Below are 23,586 nucleotides of genomic sequence, written 5' to 3' on the forward strand. Positions count from 1 at the left end.
AAGCCCTAAGAAATTACAGGGATTTCTTTAGAATAAAAATAGTACATCACTCAGAAAAGGTGTGGCCCTAAGAACTGAGGAAAGTCCCCAATAGAGCTAGATTCTGCAGAGGAACCAAATATTAGAATATTAAGGTTTCTAAGTGTGAAAGTAGGCCTGACTAGGCCTTGTAAGTAGTTTGGTTCAGGCAAGGTGCGTGATGGGATTGATTGAATGTGGGTGTGTGGGGGGTGGCCATGAGAAGGTAATTGTAACTTTCTCATAAGCAAGAAATTCCGATCCACCTAAGTAACTCATCCCTAAAGATAAGAAGGCCGCTGTGCTGATAAGACTGTGCTGAGCACTAATTGGTCTCTGAGCATGCGTAGTGTGTTTTTCTTTGTTCTCCAACTTTCAGTCTGTATAAATGCATCCTGTTTTCTTTTGGGGAGCGAGACACAGTTTTGTCTGTCTCTCCCACAGCCGTGATGTGCTTTAATAAATTTCTGACTGTTCAACCTAACCTGCCTTGGATATTTCCTTAACAAGTTGGTGCTGTGACTCAGATCCTAAATGCTGAGGAGAATCGAACCAATTTGGACCGCCTTTCACTGAATATCCCAGAAGTGCATAGCAAGGTAAGAGACCTTTTGAAATCTCCAAGTCTGAGCCTCAGTGTGAGGCTGCCCGTGGGATGATTCTGCCTTGGCTGACGGGATACCGCCTTAAAAGAGACAGTCAGTACTTTAAGCACTTGGTAAGTTTTTGTTTTTGTTTGTTTTGGGGGGTTACAGAGGTCCGTGGGATATGGCGTCAGGTGAATGTAAGTTGCCTTGTGTGAACTGAGGAAAAGAACAGAAGGAGAGTTGCCTGGTATGAATAGAGGTAAAAAGGAGCAGGGCAAATTATCGTCACTGGAACCTTGTGTGAGTGAGTTTTCCTCCTCCCCTCCATGGTGTGAGCCGGCTGAAAAGGCACGGACCTCATTACTGAATGAACAGAGATTGGAGTGAGCAGCCCGACCTTTCCCTCACTCCCTGCCATGGTATGAGCTCCCTAGACCGTGAGTGACTGATCGTGCCTAGAATTCAGTGAGAGTCGGTCTCTGACTGTACCTCGGAATCTGGCAGTGCCTTTTGCTTCTCACAACCTGCGGAGACCTCCTGATGGTTTTCCTGTGAGCTCTTGTGTGAATTGAGGATGGCGTCGGATTCTTCCAAAGAAATTCCATAGCCCCAAAAGGGATGCCTTCAATGTACATGTACAATAATTTTGGACCTAAGACTTGCAAGTTTTTGGATGAATGGAAATTTTTGACTAGGGATGACCCGTCCAAACAATTTCCCTTGATTGGGACTTTTGATTTGGACGGAATTGTGCATTTAAAGGGAGCCTTAGAATCTCGAGGTCCAAGGTGGCACAGGGTCAATGAGAATGCATTCTTTGATTGGTATGTTGAGACATTAAAAACAAAAAAAGGTCACCTAAGTCCCGGGGAGCGGAGTCTTAAGGACTCCCCAGAAAAACTGAAAGACCAGGTCAAATGTTGAAACGTCAGAGAAAAGCCACAGAAATTTAGAAAAGAATTGTAAACAGCGATCACTTGTTAAAATCCTAATTGTGCTAGCATGAACCAACTCATGCGAGTTATTTTGCCCCAAGAAGTGTGCACTAGATTAAAGGAACAAGCAAACTGGCCAAAGCAAGAACCAGCTGATCTTAACACTTTAGACCAAGCACACATCGGATGCTGCAGAAAACTGATTAGGCTAAAAAAAATCATCAATTGTAAGCAAAACAGAAGTGAGACTACAGCAGACTGCATGGATTGTCTAAAGACGTTTTTGAAAAAAATATTCAAGCATTGCTGCCACTTTTCTGTAGCCAAGCTGAGCATTAGAAAAATAAGTGTCCCCAACAGCCTGGCCAGCTGATGGAAACACTTCACACCTCCCAGCCGCTTCCCCCTCCTCCTCAAAACTTCTAAGACAGGTGGGAGGTTTGTAACTTTTTCTTTCTATTGACCAGAAACCTTTTTTGTCAGCTTGGTTGCACCGTCTTTGTTCCCTGACAGAGTATATTCAGATATTCCTGAGCCCCTTGCCTGGTCTTCTGAGGCTGAATCTGCTTCCACTGCTCCAAAACAAGACTGTTCTAAAACAACTTGGGCTCTTTTGTTATAAAAAAAATTCTTGTGCTCTTAGTGTGTTTACCTAAAAGCATGGAAATAAAAACTGACCAGTAACATATTACAGGACTTTCCTTGATTCTGCAGCCGCTGAGCTCCTTGTTCAAGCCTCTGAAAATATTGTGTTAAGTTCTCCTTTAACTCCTTGTGTACGTCGCTCAGTAGCAGCTCTTCTACTTAAAACAAAGACTGCACCTATCTCAATCAGCCTCCTCAAGTATGAAATTTTGCTTCTCATGATGTGGCCCACCTGCATCCTGCTTGATATCTTTAGTTGCATGAAAGCAAAGAACACTTTCCTGAAAGTAGCGAACCAGAGAGGTAATGAGATTGAACAACTGATAACAATACAAACATAGATGGTGAGCCTGAGAGGCTCAAAGGGGGGATTGTGAAAGTAGGCCTGACTAGGCCTTGTAAGTAGTTTGGTTCAGGCAAGGTGCCTGATGAGATTGATTGAATGTGTCTGTGGCCATGAGAAGGTAATTGTAACTTGCTCATGTGGTAAAAGTCCAAACTGGACTTGGAAGTCTGTGCCCAGCTGCCCCCCAATTAAGCTCTGGACGCGCGGGTAAGATTCAACTCTTGTACAACGTCTTTTTCAACAGAGTGCTGCGGCTGCAACACCGCGCAAACAAGAGGCATAGCCTTTCGCAGGGCTGTCTAATTGCCCAGAGTAATACCCTACTGGCCTCCTATGAGGTCCAAAATTTTGACAGAGAACCCCAGAAGCCACACCACGTTTCTCATGTACTAACAGAATAAAGGATTTAGCATAATCTGGGAGACCTAAAGCTGGCACCGATACAAGGAGAGTCTTTACTTGTTTTCAGACCTGGGAGTCAAGTTTTGTCCATTCTTCTGGGGCTGCAGCCTTTGTTTTCTCTAACCATGGCTTCACAATTTCAAAGAAACTAGGGATCTAAACTCTGCAATAGCCCAACATGCCCAACAGGGCTCTGACCTGGGTTTTAGTAGATGGGGCATTCATTTTTGTAATGGCATGCACACGATTACAAGATAATTTTCTAGTTCCACAAGACAGAATGTGTCCCAGATAGTCAACCTCAGACTTACACTACTGCAACTTCCTCTTTGCAATTTTATGTCCTCTTTCGACTAGGGCGTTAACCGATATGACCGAAACAATTTTGCAATTTTCCTCTGAGAATGCACAGAGTAAAATATTAGATCTAATACTGCATTCACATGTGCACGTGCAGGAATGCTGCACATTATGGTGGCGGGATTTGGGACACAAAATTATTGATTAGCCTGAGGTTTTGCTCCATGTGGTAACTGGGGGGCTGTCTTAGTTCTACCCTCTTTTTGACAGCCAGAATTGGGGTGTTACATGGTGAAGAACATTGTACTAAGACACCTTGTTTTAAGAGTTTTCCAATTAGTTTCCCAATGCATTCTCTGGCTTTCAATTACATGCTTCACTCGTGGGGGGGCCATGTCACTATGGACGGTAATTTTTACAGGAGCTGCAGATTTTAGCAGACCAACTTTACCCGAATCTTCCGCCCAGTACTCAGATGGCAGCCCTCTGAGCTTCTCCGGTAGATCTGTGTCTGTCGGGGGACTGGCCTCCTCTGAAAAAGCCATGACATTAGAGGAAGGCAGGGTGACATAGAGCCCATCTCGGCTGCAACTGATTGAAGCATATAACTTGGCTAGCAGGTCTCTTCCCAAGAGGTTTACTGGGCTTTTTGACATCATCAGGAAGGAACGATCTGCTGCAAAAGGGCCAATTTTAACCGTAACTGGTTGACTCAAGGGAACATTGGATATTTTACTATCAATTCCCATGACACTTCTTCCGGAATCAGAAAGGGGTAAGGTGATTTTTTTCAGCATGCTTTTTGCAGTGCCAGTGTCAAGAAGACAGTCATACCGTTTCCCATTTATATTAAGGGTCAGAAAAGGTTTTGCCAATTTCAATTTCCAGCTATTTGGGGTTTGACTCTCGCTCTTGCTAGCAACTAACTCTAGACCTCTTTCTACCCATCATTCCGACGTACCAACACTAGGGATGGACGAAAGTCCCTTACCTGTCCTCGAAGCTTGCTTCGCGGTGGGGGGGAGGTGCTTCGCTTCTCCCCCCGAAGTTCAGGCGAAGGGGTGGAGGCTTCCCGCCTCGCCCAGCCGAAATTCAGGCAGGGGGGGAGGCTTCCTGCCTCGCCCGGCTGAAATTCAGGCCGGGGGGGAAGCTTCCCGCCTCGCCGGGCCGCAAACTACGAAAGGGGGGGGGAAGACCACGTGGCCGTGATAGGCTACGTAAATTACGTTACGTAGCCTATCACGGGTGACTTTGGGGGGGAAAAAGCGCGTGCGCAAATGGCGGCGCCCATGGGGCGCCGCCATTTACGTTCCTTATTTGACCCCCGTAGTCTCCGTAAATCTTTACGGAGACCACGGCGAAAATAAGGACAGCTTTATTTGCGTTGCCCTTATTTGACCCCCGTAGTCTCCGTAAATCTTTACGGAGACCACGGCGAAAATAAGGACAGCTTTATTTGCGTTGCCCTTATTTGACCCCCGTAGTCTCCGTAAATCTTTACGGAGACCACGGCGAAAATAAGGACAGCTTTATTTGCGTTGCCCTTATTTGACCCCCGTAGTCTCCGTAAATCTTTACGGAGACCACGGCGAAAATAAGGACAGCTTTATTTGCGTTGCCCTTATTTGACCCCCGTAGTCTCCGTAAATCTTTACGGAGACCACGGCGAAAATAAGGACAACTTTATTTGCGTTGCCCTTATTTGACCCCCGTAGTCTCCGTAAATCTTTACGGAAACCACAGCGAAAATAAGGACAACGTTATTGTAAAATATTGTAATTGTAAATATTACGTTGTGATTTCCTCCGTAGGGGGGAATCCCCCCATTGCTTCCGCCGTACTCTTGGAAGGTGGATTGCCTTGGCCAGAACTTTTCCACTATTCTCGTAATTATTTACGTATTTTTCGTTGCTGCCCAAAATATGTTTCCCACTTTCCCGCCTTCTGTGCGCTCCCCCGCTGTCTTCTTTTCTCGGACAGGGACAGGGACAGGGATTTTATTAATTTCTGTGTATTTGTGCTTAATGATCCTCGCGTTTACTGGTCTTGTTGTTAACCTAACCGCCTCACACAGTCACAATAAAAAAAAAACGGGGCTGCAGCTCCGCTTCCGCAAAATCTGTCGTCAACTTCCTGCTAACTTCCTGAATGTCGTCTGCATTTGCGCTTGCGTCTGCGTGGGGATTTGTGGGTGGAGTTCTGTGGTGTGGTGGTGGTGGTGTGTTAGTGGTGGTGCTTGCTTATTATTGGATTTCCTCTGTTGTTTGTTCATTGTTGTGGTTTTGTCTGGTCTGTGTGTGTGTGTGTAGTTGTGCATTGTGGTGTTTTTGTATGGTTTGGTCTGTGTGTGTGTAGTTAAGTGGTGGTTGTGCACGTGGTTGTCTTGGTGTGTGTGTTTGTTTGTGTGCAAATTGCAAAATGGCTGCACCAGTGCATGGCAGGAGGTGGGACCATGAGGAGACCAAGGCCCTCCTCAGCAACATTAAGCGCAGCGAGGCGGTGGCAGTGCTGTTTGGCAGCTCCTCCTGCCGCAATGAACTTTATTGGGCCCAGATAAAGAGGAGGATGGAGCGAGCGGGCCACTATTGCACAGTTGGACAATTGAGGTCCAAATGGAAGGCGCTCAAGCAGTCCTTCGTCAGAGAGGGGATTGCTGCTGCCGAGCGGAGGGCACCGCTGTCCAACCCCCCCGCCTACTACTGGCGCATCCGCAGAGTGTGGGTCCAAGCAGGCCGGCCCCCATTTTTGCAGAGGTATATGCCTGGTAAGTTATAGTTATCCCATCATCAAGCTCAACTAAATATGAAGACAAGGATGTGTACCGAAAATGAAGCTATCTCTTTGTGGTCTCTCTCATGGAGAAACAAACAAATCCTGACATTTTTAGCCTGCAATCCTATGCTTGCTGAACTCGGACAGAAAAAGGTCCCATCATCTTCCAGCCACTTTGGCTGGTTGAAGAAGGGATGCTGGGAACTGCATTGTTTTTCCCTGTACAACCACATGCATAGGATTATGCGGGCCTGGCTACTACAACTCATATTACACACTGACACACTGTCCATTTCCAGGGAAATGCTGCTGCTGCCGGTCTCTGCAGTGCACACAGGGGGACTGGCACCAGCCCAGCAGCAACAGGGCCAGCCTCTCGGTGTCGTCTTCCTTCTTCATGTAGTGATTGCTGAATTTTTGCACCCCACCCACCCCACTTTCTACCAAGACATTGGCACTCCAATCAACTCATGAGCAAGTGTTCATCTGAGACCTTGGAGATCTGGGTATAGTCCACTCAGCCATGGAAGCTTGCTGGGTGACTTTGACCCAGTCAGAAAGCCCCAGCCTACCTCAGTGTTGTTGTTGTGAGCATTAAATGGAGAGGAAGAGGCTAATGTGAGCCGCCTTGGGTTCCTTGCGCTAGGAAAAAAGGTGGCATTTATGCAATGCATCACTAGAATGAACAGATACCATGGCATTGCAAATGTAGAAGTGGGGTGACTAGAAGTGCAATCCTGTGCGTGTTTACAGAAGTCCAACAGTCCCATTCACACCAAAACTGTCAGTACTGTATAATCTGCCTCCCTAATTATCCCCTCATCATTAGACCTTGTGGTGGGAGGACAGAATCAGTGGTCCTTATGGTAGTGGGGATGGTGATAGACAGATCAGTGACTGTGGTTTTGTTCACTCACCACATATATAAATGCATTCATTCTGTTACTGTGACATCCCACAGCTGCGCATCGTGCCTTGCTGGTGGAGGAGGCACTGAGGGCCGCGGAGGGGGAGAGGACAGAGGAGGAAGAGGAGGAGGAAGAGGAAGAGCCAGCAGCAAGAGGAGCAGCATCTGTGGAAGGCCAGCCTTCTTCCACAGATCAAGCCCCTCCTCTTGTGCTCCTGATGCATCTGATGAGAGACGTCCGGATGCTCAGGAGGACCTGTAAGTAGTGCTACAGAATGGCACCTGACCTGAGCTAACAACTCTGCCTGCAAGATGCATATTACCATTGTGCTTTATTCTTCTCTTTCTTTCTACACACAGATGACGACCTTCGAAGGAGGGTGGAGGCCCTGGAGCGGGAAAGCCATCCTCCTCCTACGAGCTGAGGCCTGCAGCCACAGCCAGCCAGCCCAACATTGTTTTTGAATTGTTGAATTGTTTCTGTGTTTTGTCTTGATCTGTTCTGTTTGTATATAAAGTTCTTTCTAAAAAATAGGTTACAATTCTTTGGTTCAAGTCCACAGATATAATTTCTTAAATCTAGATCATTGCACACAATGATCTCTGTGTTTGCTTACTGTTAACCGCAACAACAATGCCTCCCCAGAATCCCGGCCAAACAAGAACAGCTTCCCTCATAGGGAGATGGACAGTCCGCATCCCTGATGTTATGAATGAGTGCATTCAAGACGAGGCTGGACAGCCATCTGCCAGGGATGCTCTGACTTGGACACCTTAATTTGAGCAGGGGGTTGGACTCGATGGCTTTGTAGGCCCCTTCCAACCCCATGATTCTGTGGCTCTACGATTCTATGAAGTATGCTTTGTTTTACGTGTAGGTGCATATCACATACATGCAAACTGGACGCATACCAGAGGGATCTTTTCACATAGAACTCTCGGTCCTTAGGAAAACCCAAAAGCTGAGGGAGTCCAGGGAGAGACCACAACAAGGTCTTTGAAAGCAATTCCGTGATTTATGAAAGAATTTTAAATGAATTAAAAGCATACATCAACATCAAGAGAAATAGAACTATACATACATTTGGGGAATCAGAATCATACTAACATTCAGAGGGGTAAAGATACACATATACAGTCGATAGCGGAGTACATCCGCATAGAGAACTCTGTGTGTGTGTGTGTGTAGTAGCGATGTACGCTGTTGCGTAGTCCGCCACACACAGTCGGGTAGCGCAACTGGATTCTGCATGTGAGGTATTATTAAGCTCCGCCACATATCGCCAGTGCTTTGGGCTCTGCCCAGGCCAGACAGGGACTGCAGGTTTGGACAAAGTTCTGAGGGACACCTCCGTGTGACCACTCACAAGTTGTATCATTCTGCCTCATTGTCCCTCAGAACTCTGGCTCACACTAGCAGCAGTGTCATCATCCCAGGGTTCCTCCTCGTCACTTGATGACTGCTCTACTCTGCTGCTGACAGCTGGGGGGAGGTGCTCCTTGGGGATCCATCCCCTGTTGGAGCGTATGAAGGCGAGGGTGGAGACATTTTGTGGCGTGAGTCTGCTTCGGTGGGCGGTGACAATGTTGCCTGTGGTGGAGAAAAGCCTTTCAGAGGCCACACTTGAGGGAGGGCAAGATAGATGCCAAATGGCGACTTTGCTCAGATGTGGCCAAACGCCACGTTTTGTATCCCAGTATAGGAGAGGATCACTCTCTGGGCTGATCTGTGTTCCCGAGAAACTCTCTCTTGAATAACCTTCAAGTTCCCGGACAAGCACATCATAGGCTGATGCTTTCCTGGCTGCTTTGGCACATTCCCCCCGCCTGCGCCCACTTACACCAAGCTCCACTGCCATTGAGGAGTAAAAGCTGAACTTGAGACAAGATGCCCCTGTGTCTGACTCTGTTGGTGGTGCAGCTGCTGTGGTGTCATCATTGCCCCTCCTGCTGGTGATGGTGCTACTGCTGCAGATATTGTCTTCAGGGGAGGTAGTGGTCCTACTAGCCTCACCCAGCTCCTTCTCATCCAGCCCATCTCTCTGGAAGCACTCCATGACTTTCTCAGTCAAATTTTTTTTTAAACTTTGGAAGTCAGGGTTGTCGTTTGGAGGCTCCGCACTTGTTGAGCTATCCCTGAACCGTGGTTCAAGGAATGCAGCAGCAACGTATTTCATGTCCCCCCTGATTGAAGTTATGTGTTTGTTGGTGCCCAGCTCCTGCAGAAGGAATTCTGCAAGCCTAACTGCTTGGGTAATAATTCCCTGCCTCCAGCACTGGTGCGCTCACAAATCTCAGAATGGTGTTTTCTCAGCACCCCCTCTATGATCCTTAGCACAGGTAGCACTTGGCCCAGTGTGGCATAGTCTGCACTCAGTACCGCTGTGCATTCATCGAAAATTTTTAAAATGTCCACCAGATCTTGCATCCAGAGCCACTGATGTGGTGTGACGAAAAATTTGGAGTGGTGTTGCTTCTCAGTGATGTAGTCATTTATAGCTGGTCTCTGCTCACAGAGTGTCTGAAGCATATGCAATGTGCTGTTCCAGCGTGTGGACACATCCAAAATGAATTTGTGTTCTGGAAGGCCATGGCTACGTTGGATGGCGCCGATTGCCTCCATTGCTGAGCAGGACTGCCGGAAGTGGGTGCAAATGGATCGGGCCACCTTAAGTAGCTTGCCAATTTTTGGGGAGGCGTTGCTCAATCCAGAACGCACCACAAGGTTCAAGCAGTGCGCAACGCACGGAATGTGGTTTAGCCGTGCAATGCGGGCTGCTTTTAGGTAGTTTGAGGCATTGTCTGTTGCTACACAGCCCACTGTAAGATTTAAGGGGGCCAACCAGGACTGAACAACACCACTGATGCTGCTGCTGACGTTTTCCGCTGTGTGTGTCCCAGAGAGCATTGTGAGGGACAATGTCGCTGTTCTACAACTCAGTCGGCTGCTCGCACTGATGGATACCCAGTGCGCGGTGACACACAGATAAGACTTTGTTTGGTTACTTGTCCATGTGTCACTCGTTAAATGTACACTTCCTCCAACTGCACATTTCAAATCCTGTTGGATCACCCATCTGATTGCAGAAGCCAGGGCTGGAATGGCTAAGCCACTAATGTAGTGACGAGAGGGGACATCCCACCGAGGGCACATGCTCTTAAGTAAGGTCAAAAAGTCTTCATCTTCCACCAGGGAGAAGGGAAGCATACGTGCTGCAATGGCCACTGTCAGGAGGTGATTCCACTGTCGTGCCTGGGCGCTGTCAGAGGGTAATTTCTGTGTCAGCGCAAGGCATTTCTCCAGTGAGACCTGCCTCTTAGCGAAGCTGCCTTCTGTGCCCTTCCCACCCAGACCACTTTGCGTGAGGTCTTTGGAAGATGAGGCAAAGGCGGTACTGTTCTTTTTGGATGGTTGTGGCTTCCCGTCGCTATCTTTGGGCACAAGAAGCGGATGATGCACCTCCATGTGTCGCCTCATGGCAGACGTGCCCACTCGTGGACAGCCCCCTTCTTTTCCTAGCCGCACACAGCTTCAACAAATATCGCAAATCACGACATAGCGGTTGTTCTCTGCATATTTGAAGAAGCGCCACACATAGGAGCTCACCCTGCCACCACCATTTCTTCTTTGGGGAAGGGGGGTATCGGTTCCAGATGAGGTGGCATCTGGAGCTGCATGTTCCCACTCATCTGTGGATGGTGTTGTTGATGGTGCTGACCAGTGCTTAGCAGGGGACGATTGTTCCTGAGGTTTGGGATTGGTCCCGCAGAACGCAGAAGGCTGGAAGTGGAGAACAGAGTCAGACCCAGTCTCAGCAGGGACATCATTGATATAGAAGAGCTCCTCCTCATCTTCGCTGTCCGGATCACTGATGACGCTAAGTCCTCCGGCATTTTTTTCAAAATCACCTGAGCCGCCGCCCACGAGGTGATCATCAGTGGGCAGCTGTGGACCTGGTTCACCTGTCCCACTTCCGCTGTCGGATGCAGGGAGGACGGTTGTGGGCGTCTCTGTAAAGATTCAAAATACATAGAAGCAGAGTTTCATGAGAAATGCGACTTTTACACATGAGTAATAGCCAAGCAAATAAAACTGTGTTGTTGTAGCAATCTATGAAACATAGCTTGGAGGACTCACAATCAATCCACATGACACAAGGTGCAGTTGTAAGCTACTCCTGCACTACTGAGCACTGAGAAAACACATTAGGTGCAAAAAAAAGGTACTGTACAGACTGGGAAACTCAACGAGAGTTATCTAAATGTGTCCTCACTGGTGAAAACATGAAAAGCATGGGGGAGGAGATATCTGGCTCCCTTGCAAGGTCCACTCCTTTCATCAGCTCTATTATACCATTGTGTGGGACTCATCCCCCACAGGGCTGGCCCAACGCGTTTTGCTTCCTGAGGCAAAGGGTAAAATGGCACCCCTCCATCCTACATAGGGCGATAGCTGAATCTTACTTGAACAGTGACAATGGGAAAGCTTCTTCCACCACACCAGAGGACAACAAGCTGGCTGAGGAGCTGCAAGGCTCCCTAACGATAGGGCTGGTCCTGACCTGAGCACATACTTGGCGAATCCCACTGCCTTTTTCAAGGGTGCATTTGTGGTCCCCCGGGAGCAGTGCCTGATTAGTCAGGCCCTCTTTTTGTAGTAGCCATATCGAGGGTCAGACTAAAGGGACTAAATAAGTCTCTGACTCAGATTTCTGCAACATTTTAAAAACCATCCTCAGAAATGTAATTGCTTAATCAATTCACATCGCAGCTCTAGTTAAAAGAGATCAAGCCCAAACAAGACAGCAAACTATGATGAATGGCTTTGGAAACAAGCGAGCACAAAACACTGAAGTGTTTTCCCACCGAAAAGGTGTATTGTTTGAGAAAGTATTGCAGTTCTTTTAAAGACTTGGGGTTTTCTTTCGTACTGGAGCACCATGTAACATTTAAATAATATGAAATATGTTCACAGCAATGAATATGGATGAATGTAAAACAGTCATGTATGTTTTGTTGTGTTGAAGAAGAAGATCCCTTCCCCAAATGCTCCCCTCCAAAGGTTTTGGACTTCAAATCCCATCAGGCCAAGCCAGCATGACCAATGGTCAATAATGCTGGGAGTTGTAGCCCAAAACATCTTGAAGGCTGCAGGTTGCAGAAGGCTAACGTAGGGACTATTCAAATATTCAAAGACATTTGTTTGTATCCAGATATTCACAAGCACCTGTGGTGACAGAGTCTTACCAGATTCATCCTTTGGAATGAGGTAGATATCTTGACTTTCATCCCGCTGCTGCAAAGTCTCCTTGGGGACATTTTCATCCGCTTTGGGTTTGGAGACACTGCCCTTCCGCTCACCATCCAAGAACTTTCTTCCTCTTCCTCTGGAGTTGTGGCCGGTTGTGCCTGTGTCACTTTCTGTAGCAGAAATTGGCGGTGTGCGCTGCTTACGGGTGCGGGGTGGGCTGGGGCCGCTGTCGCTGCTGGTCACACCTTGGGCTTCCTCCACTTCCATCTCATTATTAAAATACCGCTGAAATGCAAGCTCAGCGGTGTATGTTCTTGCCGGGCGTCCACGCCTCTTTTGAGTGCCAGATTGACCACGGGTTCCTCTTTTCTCCATGTTCATGTCTCTGGGCAGAAGGAGACATAAATGCATGTGGCAAAGCTGAAATCATGTGAACAGCCTAATCGCAGATATAGTACAGTGTAGAAGTGAATATGAACTTGAGCACGCTCCGGGAGAGAGCGCAGGACAGGAAGGCCTGGCGTGCTATGGTCCATGGGGTCACGAAGAGTCAGACACGACTGAACGACTGAACAACAACAAGAAGTAGTTACCCTCCAATCCAGCCATTCAGTGCTAACTAAACAGGGGCATATTGTACAGCAGACTAGGCTGAAAAGCCCAGGATGGAGGATGTGGCCCATCCATGCCCAGGAGGATAGGGGATGGATGGAGGCCTTCCAGCTCCCCCCTTCCCCCTCCCCAGAAAGAAATACATAGGCAGGCAGGCACATGGGTGAATCCTGGGAAGCCCAGGAGGATGGGGGATGGATGGAGGCCTTCCAGCTCCCCCCTCCCCCCCTCCCCCTCCCCCTCCCCAGAAAGAAATACATAGGCCTTCCAGCTCCCCCCTCCCCAGAAAGAAATACATAGGCAGGCAGGCACATGGGTGAATCCTGGGAAGCCCAGGAGGATGGGGGATGGATGGAGGCCTTCCAGCTCCCCCCTCCCCCCCTCCCCCTCCCCAGAAAGAAATACATAGGCCTTCCAGCTCCCCCCTCCCCCCTCCCCCTCCCCAGAAAGAAATACATAGGCCTTCCAGCTCCCCCCTCCCCCCTCCCCCCTCCCCAGAAAGAAATACATAGGCCTTCCAGCTCCCCCCTCCACAGAAAGAAATACATAGGCAGGCAGGCACATGGGTGAATCCTGGGAAGCCCAGGAGGATGGGGGATGGATGGAGGCCTCCCCCCTCCCCCCTCCCCAGAAAGAAATACATAGGCAGGCAGGCACATGGGTGAATCCTGGGAAGCCCAGGAGGATGGGGGATGGAGTCCTTGCAGGATGCCTTCCCCCCCAGTTCCCCCTGCTCCTCCATCTCACCCCAAAATCACTAAGCATAAGGGCACATTCAGGTAAAGTAAACATACCTTCACTGTAATAAAGAAAAAAGAAAAAAGGTTGAACTGCAGTGCAACACAGGGATGCAGAGAAAGAAAGTTGCAGCAGCTGGGACGGAGCAGCAGCGGCGCCTGTTCTAGTCTGTCTCTGGACTCTGGAGTCTAGCTTGGAGCAAGTGAGGCTGCTGCACGACTGCAGTCCTATTGTGAACTAAAGGCGGGAGTCCAGGGGATAAATGGTCGATGAGTTCCCTCCCCTCAACTATCTTCCTGGTGGGGTGGGGGGGTGGCCTGGAGGGATCTCGCTCAGGTGACCTCACCTGACCTGAACCTGACCTCACACATACAATAAAAGTATAAAACAAAAGATGAGGCTATGCAGCTCAGCCTCAGGGCAGGCAGGCTACGTGCACTTTGTGACCCCGTCCCTCCCAGCAAAAGAAAGCCGCATCGTAGCAGGGAAGGAAACTGAATGTTTATTAAATAGTTTCGTGTAATCCCTTTCGCCATCTTTCGTCCTAATTTGCGAAGTTGCCTTCGTAAATACCTTCGTAAAACTTTCGGCAGATTAAAAAAAAAAAGGGTCACGTGAGCTCACGTTCGGGTAGACCTGGGCGCCTCGTCTCGGGAAAGGGTTCGGCGAACCGAAAGTGACTGTTTTCGAGCCCATTTCACTTTCGAGAGAATTTCTCTGACATCCCTAACCAACACTTTTTGCTCCCTGGTAATTGGCGGGCCCTTGCCCCTGCCACTGCCCAGTCTACTGACCTTCTTGCCTTTGATTCCCCTTCTGGGGACACTCATTTTTCCAGTGACCAGGTTGCTTGCAATAATGGCACACATCCCGGTCATAACCACTTCTCTGTCCTCCCTCATTTGCCCCTGCACTTGCTTCTCTACCACGTCATCTCTGACTACATCCACGACCAAACTCTCGTCTTCTCCCTCGACCACGCCCCGGGAACCTTGTTTCCGTAATGGCTGCCGCCAACAACTTTGCCTCTAACTCTTTCTCCTTCTGCGCCTTCTCCTCCCTTCCATCGAACACATATTTTGCTATTGCCAACATCTCCACATTATTTTCCTGCCACCCTGGCTGGTGTTTCCTGAAATATTTTTGAATACCAGGAGCGGCTTGCTCCACAAACATACCTACTATCAGGGCAGCATGCCTTGCCTCATCAGGGTCAATGCCCCCATACATGCGCAGAGCGCGAGTCAAACAAACTAGCGGGGGATTCTGATTTTTTTTTCTATGAGTCACAGCCCACACCTTAGACTAGTTTACGGTTTTCTGACCCATTTGTTGTAGAATGGTGCACACCCGTTCTTGGTACTGAGTTACGACTGTCCAATCGGCCACATCATTCAGATTTAATGGGGGACAGGGGTCAGGGTAGGCGTTTAAAACCCCTATTTGACCCATTTGTGTGCCGACACTTTGAATTTGGTTTATAACTGGATATATCCCTTGGGATGGTGCCAGATCTTGGTTCTCTGGGTAGGGGAGCAGTGGACAAGGCGGTGGAGGTGGCGTGGATGGTACGCTCGCGAAGGACACTGCTTTACTTCTTGCCTGCCTTCCTCTAGAACAAGGCAGAGATGTCTTAAGATGTTTTGGTTGAAGGATCCTTTGGGTAGCCATGAGTGACTAAAAACTGGCCATTTTTCTGTGCACAACAGAACCAAGTGCTTTTTACTCAAACCAGCCATGCTTGGCAGAGTATTCCATTGCTTAAGCATAACACCTAGAGATGACCCTGTCGGGACACTCCAACCCCCACCCATATTGTCTCCTTCAGCCAGTTAAGGCTGTCCTGTATATAACTTTCAATACTTAATGGACATCACCTTAAACAAAGGAAACCAACAGGGGGTCTTAGTTTTTTTTACCAGTGAATCTTACCCTACTTGGAGTTGGTCTTGATTTTGAAGGACACCCGTCCCGCCCATTCAAGAAGACCCCAAGGTGAACTCACCTAGTGCTGGCTGGGTTGTTCAGGCATCGGGCGGGGCGTGATTGCGCTGCAAAGCTGGGCCCTCCGGGCTGGCTCACCAGATTGTGGTAAAAGTCCAAACTGGACTTGGAGGTCCGTGCCCAGCTGCCCTCCAATTAAGCTCTGGACACGCAGGTAAGACTCAACTCCTATTTACGTAGGCTAAAATGTCAAATCACAAAGGGACGCAAATAGCGCCTGCTATGCTTAGTTTTTTTAATGTTGAGTTTTAAACCAGCTTTTGCACTCTCCACTTTCACCCTCGACAATTGCTTTCTGCCATTAGGGTGGTATCGTCTGCGTATCTGAGGTTGTTGATAATTCTCCCGGCAACCTTAATTCCGACCTGTGATTCATCCAACCTGGCATTTCTCATGATGTACTCTGCATATAAGTGAAATAAGCAGGGCGACAATATGCAGCCTTGTCGTACTCCTTTCCCAATTTTGAACCAATCGGTTGGTTCCATGTCTGGTTCTTACCGTTGCTTCTTGTCCCTCGTACAGGTTTCTCAGGAGACAGGTGAGGTGGTCTGGTACTCCCATCTCTTTAAGAATTTGCCACAGTTTGTTGTGATCCACACAATCAAAGGCTTTAGCGTAGTCAATGAAGCAGAAATAGACATTTTCTGGAATTCTCTTGCTTTCTCCATGATCCAGCGAATGTTGGCGATTTGATCTCTAGTTGCTCTGCCTCTTCGGAACCCAGCTTGTACTTCCAGTAGTTCTCGGTTCACATACTGCTGAAGCCTAGCTTGTAGGATTTTGAGCATAACCCTGCTGGCATGTGAAATGAGCGCAATTGTACGGTACTTTGAACACTCTTTGGCATTGCCCTTCTTTGGAATTGGAATGTAAACTGACCTTTTCCAGTCTTGTGGCCACTGTTGAGTGTTCCAAATTTGTTGGCATATTGAGTGCATCACTTTAACAGCATCATCTTTTAGGATTTTAAGTAGCTCAGCTGGAATACTGTCATCTCTGCTAACTTTGTTGTTAGTAATGCTTCCTAAGGCCCACTTGACTTCACTCTCTAGGATGTCCGGCTCAAGTTCAGTGATCACACTATCATGGCTATCAGAGACATTAAGATCTTTCCTGTATAGTTCTTCTGTGTATTCTTTCCACCTCTTCTTAATCTCATCTGCTTCTGTGAGGTCCCTGCCTTCTTTGTCCTTTATCATGCCCGTCTTGGCACAAAACGTTCCCTTGAGATCTCCAATTTTCTTGAAGAGATCTCTAGTCTTTCCCATTCTGTTGTTTTCCTCGATTTCTTTGCACTGTTCATTTAAGAAGGCCTTCTTGTCTCTCCTTGCTATTCTCTGGAAATCTGCATTCAGTTGGATATATCTTCCCCTTTCTCTCTTGCTTTTCACTTCCCTTCTTTCCTCAGCTACTTGTAATTGTAAAGCCTCATCAGACAGCCACTTGGCTTTCTTGCATTTCTTTTTCTTTGGGATGGATTGAGTTGCTGCCTCCTGAACAACGTTACGGACCTCCGTCCATAGTTCCTCAGGCACTCTGTCTATCAGGTCTAATCCTTTAAATCTATTCCTCACCTCCACTGTATATTCATAAGGGATATGATTTAGGTCATACCTGAATGGTTTAGTGGTTTTCCCGACGTTCTTCAATTTAAGCTGAAATTTTGCAACAAGAAGCTCATGATCTGAGCCACAGTCAGATCCAGGTCTTGTTTTTACTGACTGTATAGAGCTTCTCCATCTTTGGCTGCAAAGGACATAATCAATCTGATTTCGATATTGACCATCTGGCGATGTCCATGTGTAGAGTTGCCTCTTGTGCTGTTGGAAAAGAGTGTTTGCTATGATCAGCGTGTTCTCTTGGCAAAACTCTATTAGCCTTTGTCCTGCTTCATTTTGTACACCAAGGCCATGCTTGCCTGTTATCCCGGTTATGTCTTGACTTCCTACTTTAGCATTCCAATCCCCTATGATGAAAAGGACATCTTTTTTGGTTGTTAGTTCTAGAAGGTGTTGTAGATCTTCAAAGAACTGATCAACCTCAGCTTCTTCGGCCTTAGTGGTTGGGGCATAGACTTGAATTACTGTGATGTTGAATGGTTTGCCTTGGATTCGTACTGAGATCATTCTATCGTTTTTGAGATTGTACCCCAGGACTGCTTTTCCCATCCTTTTATTGACTATGAGTGCTACTCTGTTTCTTCTAAGGGATTCTTGCCCACAGTAGTAGATATAATGGTCACCTGAATTAAATTCGCCCATGCTTGTCCATTTCAGTCGATGTTCAATCTTGCCATCTCATGTTTGACCACCTCCAGCTTACCTTGATTCATTGATCTGACATTCCGGGTTCCTAAACAATATTGTTCTTTACAGCATCGGATTTTCTTTTCACCACCAGACACATCCACAGCTGAGTGTCCTTTCGGCTTTGGCCCAGCCGCTTCACTCTTTCTGGCGCTACTTGGAAATACCCTCAGCTCTTCCACAATAGTATATTGGACACCTTCCGACCTGAGGGGCTCATCTTCCTGCGTCATCTCTTTTAGCCTTGTGATACGTTCCATGGGGTTTTCTTGGCAAGAATACTGGAGTGGGTTGCCATTTCCTTCTCCAGTGGACCACATTTTGTCAGAACTCTCTGCCATGACCTGTCCGTCTTGGGTGGCCCTGCACAGCATAGCTTATGGCTTCACTGAGTTACGCAAGCCCCTTCGCCACAACAAGGCAGTGATCCATGGAGGGGGTAGAAAGAAAGGTTCCTCTTGTGCGAGCACTGGGTCATTACTGACCCCTAGAGGGACACCGCTTATGCTGACATTTTCATGGCAGACTATAGCGGGGTGGTTTGCCACTGCCTTCCCAAAAACTATGCTCCCACCTGTAAAGTGACTTTTGAGATGAAGAAGACCCAGATAATCAAAGGTGTCCACAGAATATCAGGATCCAACCACTACGTGCCCCTTTGTTGTTAGAAAGTTTTATGTTCTTTCTGCAGAGCACTTGTTTTTATATTTAAAACTTACTACAAGCTTGCCTGCAATCTGCCCCATCACCCTAGATGCATTTAAAATGCTGCTAGGCTTTCCCAAAAACTATGCACACCCCTGTAAAGTGACTTTGTATCATTAATTCCCATTTTGACATGTAGAAGCCTCCCCTGCAGATCATCAGGGTTATATTATTCAAAGTATAGCAGCCTTTTATTTTCCCCCTGAGAAAAGAAGTAAGCATTTTATAAAAAGCAGAAAAGCAAAGGTGGCAACATTTCAGATCTGAAGCAAAAGGATCCTTTTACAACAACTCTGTAAGGAAGACAAAATTAAGCATTTTGTAAAATCCATAATAAAAGTCACAGGGATTACAACAGCCCCTCAAGGTAGTCATGCTTTAAACATTGCTAAGATTTTGTAAAAAAAAAAATGTTAATGGGGGGGGGGGAATCAAGAGGTGCTGTTTAGCAAGGGAGACTATTCTTTAAAATGGAAACACATTTTCATTTTAAATGTGCTTTGCCTGTTTTGCTTGCAAACTAGCTGTTTTGCTAGTAAACAGCTGTTAGCAGCATGGTAAATTTAGTAATACAAGCATCCAATCCTGGAGGTTGTGGAGACAAAGGTATCTCCAGTAGCCATGCCTTAAAAGCCTATCAACTGTATTCATGGGTTCCTGGGAGGTGGAGATGGTGGTAAAGTTGAAAGTAAGCATTTTTGTAAGAATCACAACGGTTGCAACAACTCTCTAAGGTAGACAAAATTAAAGGTTCCCAAGTAAAGCCTGTTACAAACATCTTGTGCTGTCATCCAATCACCATACCCTGTCTATTTCAAAAGGGGGTATATGCTGGCAGTTGAAGGGGAAAAACTATTTTTTCTTTCTTTTCTTAAGAATCATTTTGAAAGAATAATCTTTTATCACTAATTCCCAAAATGGAACTAGATCCCAAAGGGTGGTAGGGTTGAAGGGGAAAAGTAAGCCTTTTTTTTTTTAAGGATAATTTTGAAAGAATCATTAAAGATAGAAATCACAGGGGTAGCAAGTAAAACCTTCCAAGGGTCTTTAAAAAGTAAATAATTCTTTAAGCGCCAGTTAGATTTTGTAAAAACCCTAGCTACGGTTTCCCAAAAACTATGCTCACCCCTGTAAAGTGACTTTGAAGACACAGATCAAGCAAAGGAGTCCACAGAATATCAGGTTCCAACCACAACGTTCCACTCTGTTGTTAGAAAGTTTTATGTTCTTTCTGCAGAGCACTTGCATTTTATGTTTAAAACCTACTATAAGCTTACCTGCAATCTGCCCCATCACCCTAGACACATTTAAAATGCTGCTAGGGTTTCTCAAAACTCACCCCTGTAAATTAATATATTATTTAATTATATTAATTAATATCATTAATTCCCATTTAGAGATATAGAAGCGAATCCCACAGATCATCAGGGTTATATCATTCAAAGTGTAGCAGCCTTTTATTTTCCCCACTGAGAAAAGAAGTAAGCATTTTATAAAAAGCAGAAAAACAAAGGTTACAAAGTTTTAGTTCTGAAGCAAAAGGAGCCTTTTACAACAACTCTGTGAGAAAGGCAAAATTATACATTTTGTACAAATCAGAAAATAAATGTTGCGAGGGTTACAACCCCCTGCCCCAGGTAGACATGTTTTTAAACACCACCAAGATTTTGTAAAAATCCTTTGTTTGTTTTCCTTTGTAAGACAGCTGTTAGCAGATTGGTAAAAGTATTGATTCAAACGCCTATTATTGGAGAGTGTGGGAACCCCTAATTCCTGAGAGACAGAAAATTTTGCAGTAACAGCCTTTAAGTTGCTATGTACGGAAGTAACCATTAAAGATATATGTAGAAAGTGCTTGCAACCCCCAGTACATTTATACGTGGGGGAAATATACTGTTGTAGCCCTTAACAAGAATTTTGTAAAAGTACACTTGTAGTTTCTGGTGGTACTTAAATTAGGGTTCTTAACAGTTTTTAACTGTAGAAGCCACCTCATAGATCATCAAAGTTATATTACTGAAAGTGTAGCAGATAGGGATGGACGAAACTGACTGACTACAGACCAGTCAGTCTGACATCAATCCCTGGGAAAATTCTACAGCAGATGATAAAGAAATCCATCTGGAACCACCTTGACAACAATGCCGTGATTACTCGAAGCCAACATGGATTTGTCAAAAACAAGTCCTGCCAGACAAATCTGATCTCATTTTTTGATCAAGTAACCTCCCTTGTAGACCGTGGGAATGCTGTAGACATCATATACCTCAGCTTCAGCAAAGCTTTCGACAAAGTGCCCCATGATATCCTGATGAGCAAACTAGCTCAAAGTGGGCTAGATGAAACAACGATCCGGTGGATCCACAGTTGGCTACAGAATCGGACTCAAAGAGTGCTTATCAATGGGACCTTCTCAAACTGGGGAGAGGTAACGAGTGGGGTACCGCAGGGCTCAGTCCTGGGCCCAGTGCTCTTCAACATTTTTATTAATGACTTGGAGGAGGTGGTGCAGGGAATGCTGATCAAATTTGCAGATGACACAAAATTGGGAGGGATAGCTAATACTTTGGAAGACAGAAACAAAATTCAAAGTGATCTGGATAGACTGGAGCGCTGGGCAGAAAACAACAGAATGACATTTAATAGGGACAAATGCCAAGTTCTGCATCTAGGAAAAAGAAACCAAATGCACAGTTACAAGATGGGGGATACATGGCTCAACCACACTACAAGTGAGAAGGATCTTGGAATTGTTGTCGATCACAAGCTAAATATGAGCCAACAATGTGATGTGGCTGCAAAAAAGGCAAATGCTATTTTGGGCTGCATTCATAGAAGCATCGCTTCCAAATCCCGGGAAGTACTAGTTCCACTCTACTCAGCACTGGTTAGGCCTCATCTGGAGTACTGTGTCCAGTTCTGGGCACCACACTTTAAGAAGGATGCAGACAAACTGGGGAGGGTTCAAAGGAGGGCAACAAAGATGATCAGGGGACTGGAAACAAAGCCCTATGAAGAGAGACTGAAAGAACTGGGCATGTTTAGCCTTGAGAAGAGAAGACTGAGGGGAGATATGATAGCACTCTTCAAGTACTTGAAAGGTTGTCACAGAGAAGAAGGCCAGGATCTCTTCTTGATCATCCCAGAGTGCAGGACACGGAATAATGGGCTCAAGTTACAGGAAGCCAGATTCCGGCTGAACATCAGGAAAAACTTCCTGACTGTAAGAGCAATACGACAATGGAACCAATTACCTGGGGAGGTGGTGGGCTCTCCCACACTGGAGGCCTTTAAGACGAGGCTGGACAGCCATTTGTCAGGGATGCTCTGACTTGGATTCCTGCATTGAGCAGGGGGTTGGACTCGATGGCCTTGTGGGCCCCTTCCAGCCCTACTATTCTATGATTCTATGATTCTATGAAACCCCTACCTGGCTCCGTTGAGGGGCATCTGCTGGGGGGGTGCACTCCGTCCCTCCCCCCGGAATCCTCCACGGAACCTATGTGGAGCTGCTGGCCGCGGCCGGCCGCAGCCAGAGTTCCAGCCACTGCCGGGTTGCTGCGGATGCAAATGGCGGCCGTCTTAGTAACCGCCATTTGCGTCTTTGCAGTAAGCCATGATAGGCTATGTAAGTATTTACATAGCCTATCACGACAAAAGACAGGGACGCAAATGGCGGCCACTACGCCATTTGCGTGGCTGCCTTTTGCCATGATAGGCTACGTAAATATGTACGTAGCCTATCACGGCCCAGCGTAGGGACGCAAATGGCGGCTGCTACGACGGCCGCCATTTGCGGCTGCAGCGGCCGGAGCCACCACCGCTCCATCCGGAGCTGCTGCCGCCGCCACATCCACTCCCAGGTAGGTCCGTCCTGGGGAGATTCCACAGGGTGGCATGAGGGGGGGAGGCCATTCCACCATGGATTCTGGGGGGCCGGATTCTAAAGAAGTCCGTGGGACTGGAGTCCGTGGCGGAATTCTCTGCCATCCCTAATTTTGTAAGACACAAAGAACATAGAACTGACACATAAAGCTAGTTTTGGGCTCCTGAAAACCATGTGCTCGGTAACGGACTTGCACAACCTAAGAGGAGATGCAGACTTCTTGCATAAACTTTCTGGCCAGCCACTGTGCTCTGATTGCCTTAATTCCTCAGTTAACACTTGCAAATTTCAGATCTTGCCTCAGGACAACAACTGCAGAAGCCCCCACCACAAAAATATTTTATGCTGATTTCTAACCTTCCTGTTTAAGCCAAATAGAAAGAAAAATAAAGTATTCAGTGCCTTTTAAAGCTGTAAGAAACCCAATATTGCGTAAGCAAGCATGCCTACATGACTTTTTTGTCACCTTTGCTTAAAACCATCACCAAAATCCCCCCCCCCCCGCTATCTTGCTCACCTGGACCTGTGAAAGCCAGAAATATGCACCCATAAACACCCAACCTTTCCTCACATCAAGAAGGAAAGCGAATCCCATTGTCTTCTTTCTTCCCTTAATGTATGCCATCTAAAAATCCATTTTCCAACATCCTTGAGTAATCTTGAAAGAAAGACTTGTTTTGTTTTATTCTGATTATTACATCCCGAGAGAAAAAGGATAAAAACAGCAACCCAAACTCATAGAACTGCAGTGAAGGAAAGAAGGAAAGAGGCCGCCTTCCATCCTTTCTGCTCAGAAGAGCAACCCCCCCCTTTTCCTCCCTTCTTTCTCCCCTTCTTTCCCAGAGAAGGAACTCAATAGAGCTTCCCATCACTTCACAAGCCAGCAGATAAGGAGAGGTAAACCTTTGCATCATCTTTTCTACCCCGTCTCTCTTTCTTCCCTTTTCCTAATATTCCACCCAATACCAAACTCCAAAACTCCTAGGCTTTAGCAGTTTCTCCATCCACTTTCTCCAAACCCAGCATTTGCTCTAAAACTCTATCTCAACCCCCCCAAACAGTCTGTTACTCCCCCATTATCCCAAGCTGAAAGTCCCCCCCACTTTCTCTCTCCTACACACACGCGCGCGCACGCGCGCACGCACGCACACGTTAATGTATGATTCTAA

At 46.9% G+C, this 23,586-nt stretch overlaps 1 long non-coding RNA gene across 2 annotated transcripts; it reads left to right on the forward strand.

Annotated features, from left to right (window-relative positions):
* The first annotated feature begins 432 nt into the window (after nt 1–432).
* LOC146357932 (uncharacterized) lies at nt 433–7,508 on the forward strand. Of its 2 annotated transcripts, none has more exons than XR_014786658.1 (3): nt 433–617; nt 6,967–7,170; nt 7,273–7,508. It is a non-coding gene; the product is annotated as an uncharacterized LOC146357932 (long non-coding RNA). The 2 variants fall into 2 exon arrangements; XR_014786646.1 differs by lacking the exon at nt 433–617 and adding an exon at nt 3,003–4,008 and having other exon boundaries at nt 7,273–7,438.
* Nucleotides 7,509–23,586: the final 16,078 nt, after the last annotated feature.

Source organism: Heloderma suspectum, chromosome 1 (genome assembly GCF_057233095.1).
Source record: "Heloderma suspectum isolate Gila_16-S chromosome 1, 16-S_ref, whole genome shotgun sequence".
In the NCBI taxonomy this organism is placed as follows: Eukaryota; Metazoa; Chordata; class Lepidosauria; order Squamata; family Helodermatidae; genus Heloderma; species Heloderma suspectum.